Raw genomic sequence first — 6,664 nt, 5'->3', positions numbered from 1 at the left:
GATTGTGACTTTATTCTGGTTAGAGCTGAGGAGCCATTCCCTGTCCTGTCCTGTAGGTGGTGTGCAGTCGTGTATCAGACTTGTAGCAAAAATCTCTAAGTTGCTCATTGGCTGTCCCCTCAATCAGCAAAGACCCCGCTCTGACTCTCAAGAAACCCTAATTAATAAGAATCCCTAAAAGGGCTTCCCGAGTATATTAATTTGGGGGGGAGGGGGAGGGAGGCGGAGGGAGGAAAGAAAAAACGATTGTTTGTGGTGTCGCTGTATTTGAGAAGTAGCTGCAGTGGGAGCAGTTGGGTAGTGTGAGGAGGAGGAGATGTTCTTACAAAGGCCAGTATGAGACCAGAGAAGTGAGGTAGCAGTAACTTATGGTGGAAATAGTTAATTTTGCCTCTTTCTTTTGCTTTCTACATTCAAAGTGCTAGTAGCATGAGAGCAGACTTGTCACCAATTCTTAGCAGCATGGAGATGTGTGTATGAAGGTGCACTGCTTACACTCTGGAGCCTGAGTCAAAGGCTGCAGTTGTGTGGAAAGTAGGGATGCAGAATAAAGACATAGCGCTTCATATTTTGCTACAAATAGTGAAGTTTAGAGCATGATTTTCTAATTATTTCTGCCTTTCTCCCAGGAGAGCATTCAGCCAGGGGGGTTCTGGCAGCAGGAACGGACAGTGACCCATTGGTGATTGTGCTGGAGCTCTGGCCTCTGGAAAGTGAGCTGTTCTGCAGGGAGCCTTCCTTTGGCTTCCCTCCTGGTGCTGCTGCAGCTCCCTTGGGAGTCTGGGGAAGAAAGGAAGTGGGGCATGGGAAGGGGAAAGGGAAGGAAGAGCTGGAAATGGCTTCCTCTTGCTCTGCTGCTGTTTTGCAGACCGACCGCAGGGCGGCAATACGAGACACCCCACGCGGGAACCGGCAGCCTGGGGAGCGTAGGACAGACAGAGCAGGCGGAATCCCCGTGCTGTGCTTGCTGCTGCCTGACTGGCAAGTTGGGACAACCCTCTGCGACAGGACAGCGTTGTGACTGCAGCTGCAGAGAATGGGCACTTGAAAAAACTTCTAGTAGAGGATCTTGCTGAAAATGAAAAAGCATGTCAGTATTTTTGTTAGCATCATAGAATCGTTTGAGTTGGAAGAGACCTTTTAAAGATCGTCCGGTCCAACGCTCCTGCAGTGGACAGGGACACTTACAGCCCGATCAGGTGCTCAGAGCCCTGTCTGACCTGACCTTGAATGTCTCTAGGGATGGGACACCCATTACCTCTCTGGGCAATCTGTTTCTGTGCTCTCCCCCACTTCATCTGTAGTGAAAGCATCATGATTTAACAGTTGTTTACCTTACTACAGCCATTCTCTTAGCTAGGGAACCTGTGCACCCACCTCAGTAGTCCTGCAGTGCACTTAGACTCTCAGTTTGGCCAGCATACTCACACAGTGTAACTGTGTTCAGCACTTGTTTGCTGTCTTCTGAGCAGGTTGCTGCTTTTCAGAAACTGTCTACCTGCTGTGGAGATCATTCTTCTATTTTAAGAAAGCTGAAGTAATGGGCAATAGTGTTGCTTGACATCTTGACTATTATGCTTAATTGCTACGTAGGCAACTGCAGCAATTGGGCTTTTGATATTTTAGTTGCTAGGAAAAGGAAAAGGGAGTGAGGGGGGCAGTAAGCAGGCAGATACTGTTTTTATTTTCTTTCTTTTTTTTTGATAAACCCACCTATTCTTACCATGAATTATGTCTTTCCTGTACACTCTTGCACCACCACCCCCGTTTGGTTGGTTGAAATTACGAGTTTTCTTCTGTTTCCTTTGACTTTTTTAGTGGGCTGAAGTAGGCTCTTCATGATATTATGTGTAGCAGGGAAAGGACATCTGTGGGGGTTCTGGAATGAAGACCAAATAGCTGGAACCAAAAGAGAGGATTGGAAAGCTACAGGGTCTGCAGTTGACTCTCCTATGAGAGTCAGCTTTTTTGTTTTCTGCCTTAAGCATTACTGTCAGAATTACTGGATTTGAACTGTGTGATGCAGACAGCGTTAGGGAATGATACCCTCTTCGCTGACATTTGCCATTTTTCTTTCCTAGGATCTGAGAGTAGCAAGTTTCTGCCAAGTGTGTGATATTTACTTGGTTTGAATATGGAGGAGGTGAAGGATTATTATTTTCTGTGAAGTTGTTTAAACCTTTTTATAGCAGATAGTTGTTAGCAAGATGCGGTAGGCAAAATTGAAGTGAGTACTAAGATGATGGCAGGAATTAAGATAGTCAAAAGTCTGTTGGTTTATACAGGCTTGTTGAGTGATTGAATATGTGTAATAGGATGGGCTGGTTACTCTGCAGCTCTCGTTTTCTTAGCTTTTGAGCTGCCTGAGTGTAGAGGCAGGGCTGTGAGCAGGCTGTTGTGACTATGCTGGGGCCAACAGACTTCAGCGGGATTTGGCCAGCTGTTCTTTAGTGGATAAACATGGCAGCTTAAACTTTTAAGATAAGAATTCCCCATTTTGCTCCTGCTACCTATTCAGCACTGTGCTGTTCTGTTTTGGTTGTGCGTCTCCTCTCATTTATTCATTGTGCGTGTGTGTGCATTTATCTGTACACATTGGATATATATGATCAGAGAGAGACTTGTAAGCTTCGACATGGGAGTAGTTTGTATTCTATCTTTCATAAATGAGAACCTGTTGTATTGATAAAATCACACCATTGCTCTCCGTTATAAAAAACAAACAAAACAACAACAACAAAAAAAATGCACCTTAAGAGTGACTGGCTTTTTAACATGTCCTTTTTATCAGTTAGACTTGTCTGCTAAATTAACTCAAGTATGAATGTGTGTATACATTTGTTTTCTTCTAGTACATAATATGTATTTTTTAATAATGCAAGTCCTTGCTGTTTTACATATTCTTTCAGGTGATCTCCTTAAATTCTCTTGTTCCAGAGCCGTAACACTGGCACGTTGGGGATTGTTGATTATTGATCAAGTCACTTGTCTTGTTTTTTTTGTCAGATTACAGACTGAGCAGATTGTTAATTCTGTGACCCACAGCTGCTTGCACCTGCTTTACTACAGATCTGACAGAGGAAGCATTGCTGAAGTGGAAGCAGCAGTTAGCATTGCTTATACTGACCTCTGTGCTGAGAGCAGCAGGAGCCACTGGGTTATTCACTTGAAAGCTTCCTGCCCTGTGGGATGTAGCTCTGGTGTGCCTCTTGTAGGAGAGCCAGTAATGAGGTGGAAGGGGCAGACAGTGGAAAGGAGGGCAGGTGGGTAAAATATAACTAGGTATGTAGAAGTTGGACAGGAAGGATGAGAGCTAAAAATACAGAAAGCAAGGCAAGTTAAAGGTGTCTGCTATGGGAACATCAGTTCAAATTCTGGAGCTGAGATATTACAGAAATGTATCGGCCTGGCTGAGGAGGGGGAACAGAAACAAGCATGGGGGTGGCAAACTGTCATGAATGCTAAAAATGTAGTTCTTCATGTTGACACAGGAACTGCTGTTTTGCTATTTCTCACATCCTTTATTTCTTTTCTTTCTTTCCTTTTTTTTTTTTTAATCTTGTCCAGTTGCAAGCTGGTCTTTGTGCTTTGGTCATAAAATCATTTAAGGAATAGTACGTATAAACAAAGGTACATGCATAACATGGAGGAGGGGGATATGTTCATTGGAGTTTGTTGAGACTACCTAAGCAAGCTGGGTAGTGTTCACTATAGGTAATTAGAAAGTTCAATTCAGAATTGCTCTAGTTGATCTTTAATCAAGATAACTTTAATACTCATTTTGGTGCCTTGAAATGCCTTCAGAAATCTTGCAAGAGTATCATCAGACTAAGAAGTTTGAGGGGGCCTCAAAACTGGATTCTGCTGTTAAAAGTGCCTGAGAAACTTCAGTCTCAGTTAACAATAAAACTTGTGATACTTTATGTTGTTGAAAAGATTGTGGACAGCCATAAATGTGATAGGAACCTGGGGAAGTCCTGAATAAGCTTTGAGTGTGTTTTATATGGTTTTCTTTTTCTTTTTTTCCTTTGTCCTTGAAATTCTTGGAAGAATGACTTCCTTTTCTGCCCTGTTGTGTGGTGACTCGCATTTAATGATCATTTCTTTCTCTAAATAGCTTATGAAGTTCCTGCTCTCTTAGTTGAAATCCTCTTCAAATGAGGTGAACCAACACATTTTTCTGAATTAGGAGTTGTGCAAGTTATTCTAATAAACTGACAGGTGATGGTAACCACTAACTAGATTGTGTCTTTGTGCCTTGCAGCCAAAGAAGAATCATCTTCAACAGTAGAGATATATAGTGTTTTCTGATGGCTTGTGTGTTTTTAATAGTAGTTGATGCCTGTCATTCACACACAGGAAAGTTTATTTTGTGGTCCCAAGTCCTCTGTGGAAGTCAGATACTTGCATGTTTGTACTTCCTTTATCCTTTTTCTTGCTATTGATCTAAATCACAAACTACTTAAACAAACTTATCCACAGGTAAATAACAGTTGCAAGAAGCAATGAAAAAGATGGTGCTTCTGAACGTTGATAGGCCACTACGAGAAGGAATTTGAGTCTGCAGCTGCTAATGTAATACATCAGCAGACATCTTTACAGACTTAGCTGGCATGGTGAATTCTGCCTGATGCCAGAACCTTCTCCCTTTCCCCATTGCTTGGGAGAGATATCCCTTCTCACTTCCCTTTAGAACTACTTTCTTATCCTGTTTGTCCTATAGTGCTCTTAATTTTGTTATTGTTGGCTGCATGCTTTCTCTGTACTCTCCTTCCTCTTCTGCTTCTAGTTCCTGTGTATTAGGAAGGTCATCTGTCTCTCTGCATTTGCAAGAAGGAGCATGGTTTTCTTCCTGGGGGAAGGAGGAGCTGCTTATAGTGACCCATCTGTGGGTAACTGAACTTCTAGTAGTCATCTGCTGGAGTTTTGGTGAGGACACAAATCACAAAATAATTGAATGGTTTTGTTTGGAAGGGACCTTAATGATTATCTAGTTCTACTCCCTCTCACCTGCCATGGGCAGGGTTGCCCCTACCAACTCAGGCTGTCCAGGGCCTCATCCAACCCGGCCTTGAGTGCCTCTGGGGATGGTGCACCACAGCTTCTCTGGGCAGTCTGTACTAGTGCCTCACTGCCCTCTGAGGAAAGCATTTCCTCCTGATCTAAATGTTCCTCCTCCTCCCCACCCCTTGACATATCATTTCCTGCCTGTATAAGAAGTTGGTTTCCCTGAAGCTTATAAGTTCAGTTGGAGACTTCAATGTGGTCTCCCTGTAGCCTTCTCTTTGTCAGATTGAACAAGCCCAGCTCCCTTAGCCTTTCATCACAAGAGAGCTGCTTCAGCCCTCTGATCATCTTCATGGCCTCTTCTGGACCTCCTCCAACAGCTCTGTGTTGTTCTTGTACTGGGGGCCTCAGGTCTGGATGCAACGCTCTGTATGGGGCCTTATGAAGGGAGAGCGGAGAGGAATAACCATCTCTGTCTCCCTGCTGGCCATCCCTCTTTTGATGTAGCCTTGTGTTGGCTGTCTTGGCTGCAAGTATATGATGAGCTTTACATCCACTAGGCTTTGTAAGTCCTCCTTCCAGTGTCTTTGCATGTGGAATTGCCTTGGCCCAGCTGCAGCACCCTGCACTTGAACTTCCATTGATGTTAGCAGAAATACAAACCTGCTGGGAGAAACTATTGAATTTAAAGTGCAATGACTTACCCCTCAGCAATCACAACCCTGTAATGATACTATGTATTTGCCTGGAAAGGTTGTCCCAATCTTTTGGAGGTGCTGAGCAACTGTACTTTATGATCTCAGAGCGGGTAATATGTCACCCACATAGACATAGGCCAGTTCTTTTTCTGACAAGAAGAGGAAGTGCTTACCTATTAATTTCCTTTGAACTGGTAGCGTGTTTAAAAACTAAAGCTGGTGTACTAGCCTTAAGATTAGCAGACTACAGCATGCCTAGGCAGGCATGAAAAGATGGTCTTTCTGAAGGCTTTTATTTTAACAAATAAAAAGGGATTTTCTGCATCTTCTTTCCTCAAGTTCTTCCCCTTAGGTGTGTGAAGTTTTGGGAAGAACAGTAGTAGCAAGTCATCCACTATTCCTGGCGTACTACAGAAGACTTAGGAGAAAATAAGTTATCTGAATATTGAAGTGATGGGCAGCAGCATGAAGAGGCTTGCTGAGGCACTGCTAGTAATGTAGATTTTGGAAGATAAGTTATCTTCCTCTTGGTTTGTAGTTCTTTAACCTGTGCTGCATGATCACTGCAGTAAGGCTGCATCCTCTTTCCTTTGCTTGCTTTTTTTCCCCCTTGTGACTTGGTGAAGGACCTGGAAATGTGTATATGCTTTGGGACAGGAGGAACTGTTTTTTTGTTTATAAAAACAACAAGAATAAATAATTTGATTTACAATGCTGATGCTGTCAGTTATGCTGGCCTTTAGCTTCATATGGCCTCACAGTACTCCAGTTACTGCTTCTGTAAGAGACCATAATAGCATAACATTTCTGACAGGCAAAATGCAGTGCAGTTGCCTGTAAGGATGTAGTTCTCTTGCTGCTGAACTGCATGCGTGAGGTTACTTATTTCTCTTCTGTCTCCTTGGCAGTCCTTTAGAATCAAGAAGAACATGCTACAGAGCAACCTTCTTTCTTTGGTG

The sequence above is a fragment of the Meleagris gallopavo genome, chromosome 1 (assembly GCF_000146605.3).
Source record: "Meleagris gallopavo isolate NT-WF06-2002-E0010 breed Aviagen turkey brand Nicholas breeding stock chromosome 1, Turkey_5.1, whole genome shotgun sequence".
Classification (NCBI taxonomy): domain Eukaryota; kingdom Metazoa; phylum Chordata; class Aves; order Galliformes; family Phasianidae; genus Meleagris; species Meleagris gallopavo.
The sequence above is the reverse complement of the archived record's forward strand: the minus strand, read 5'-3'. Positions refer to the sequence as shown.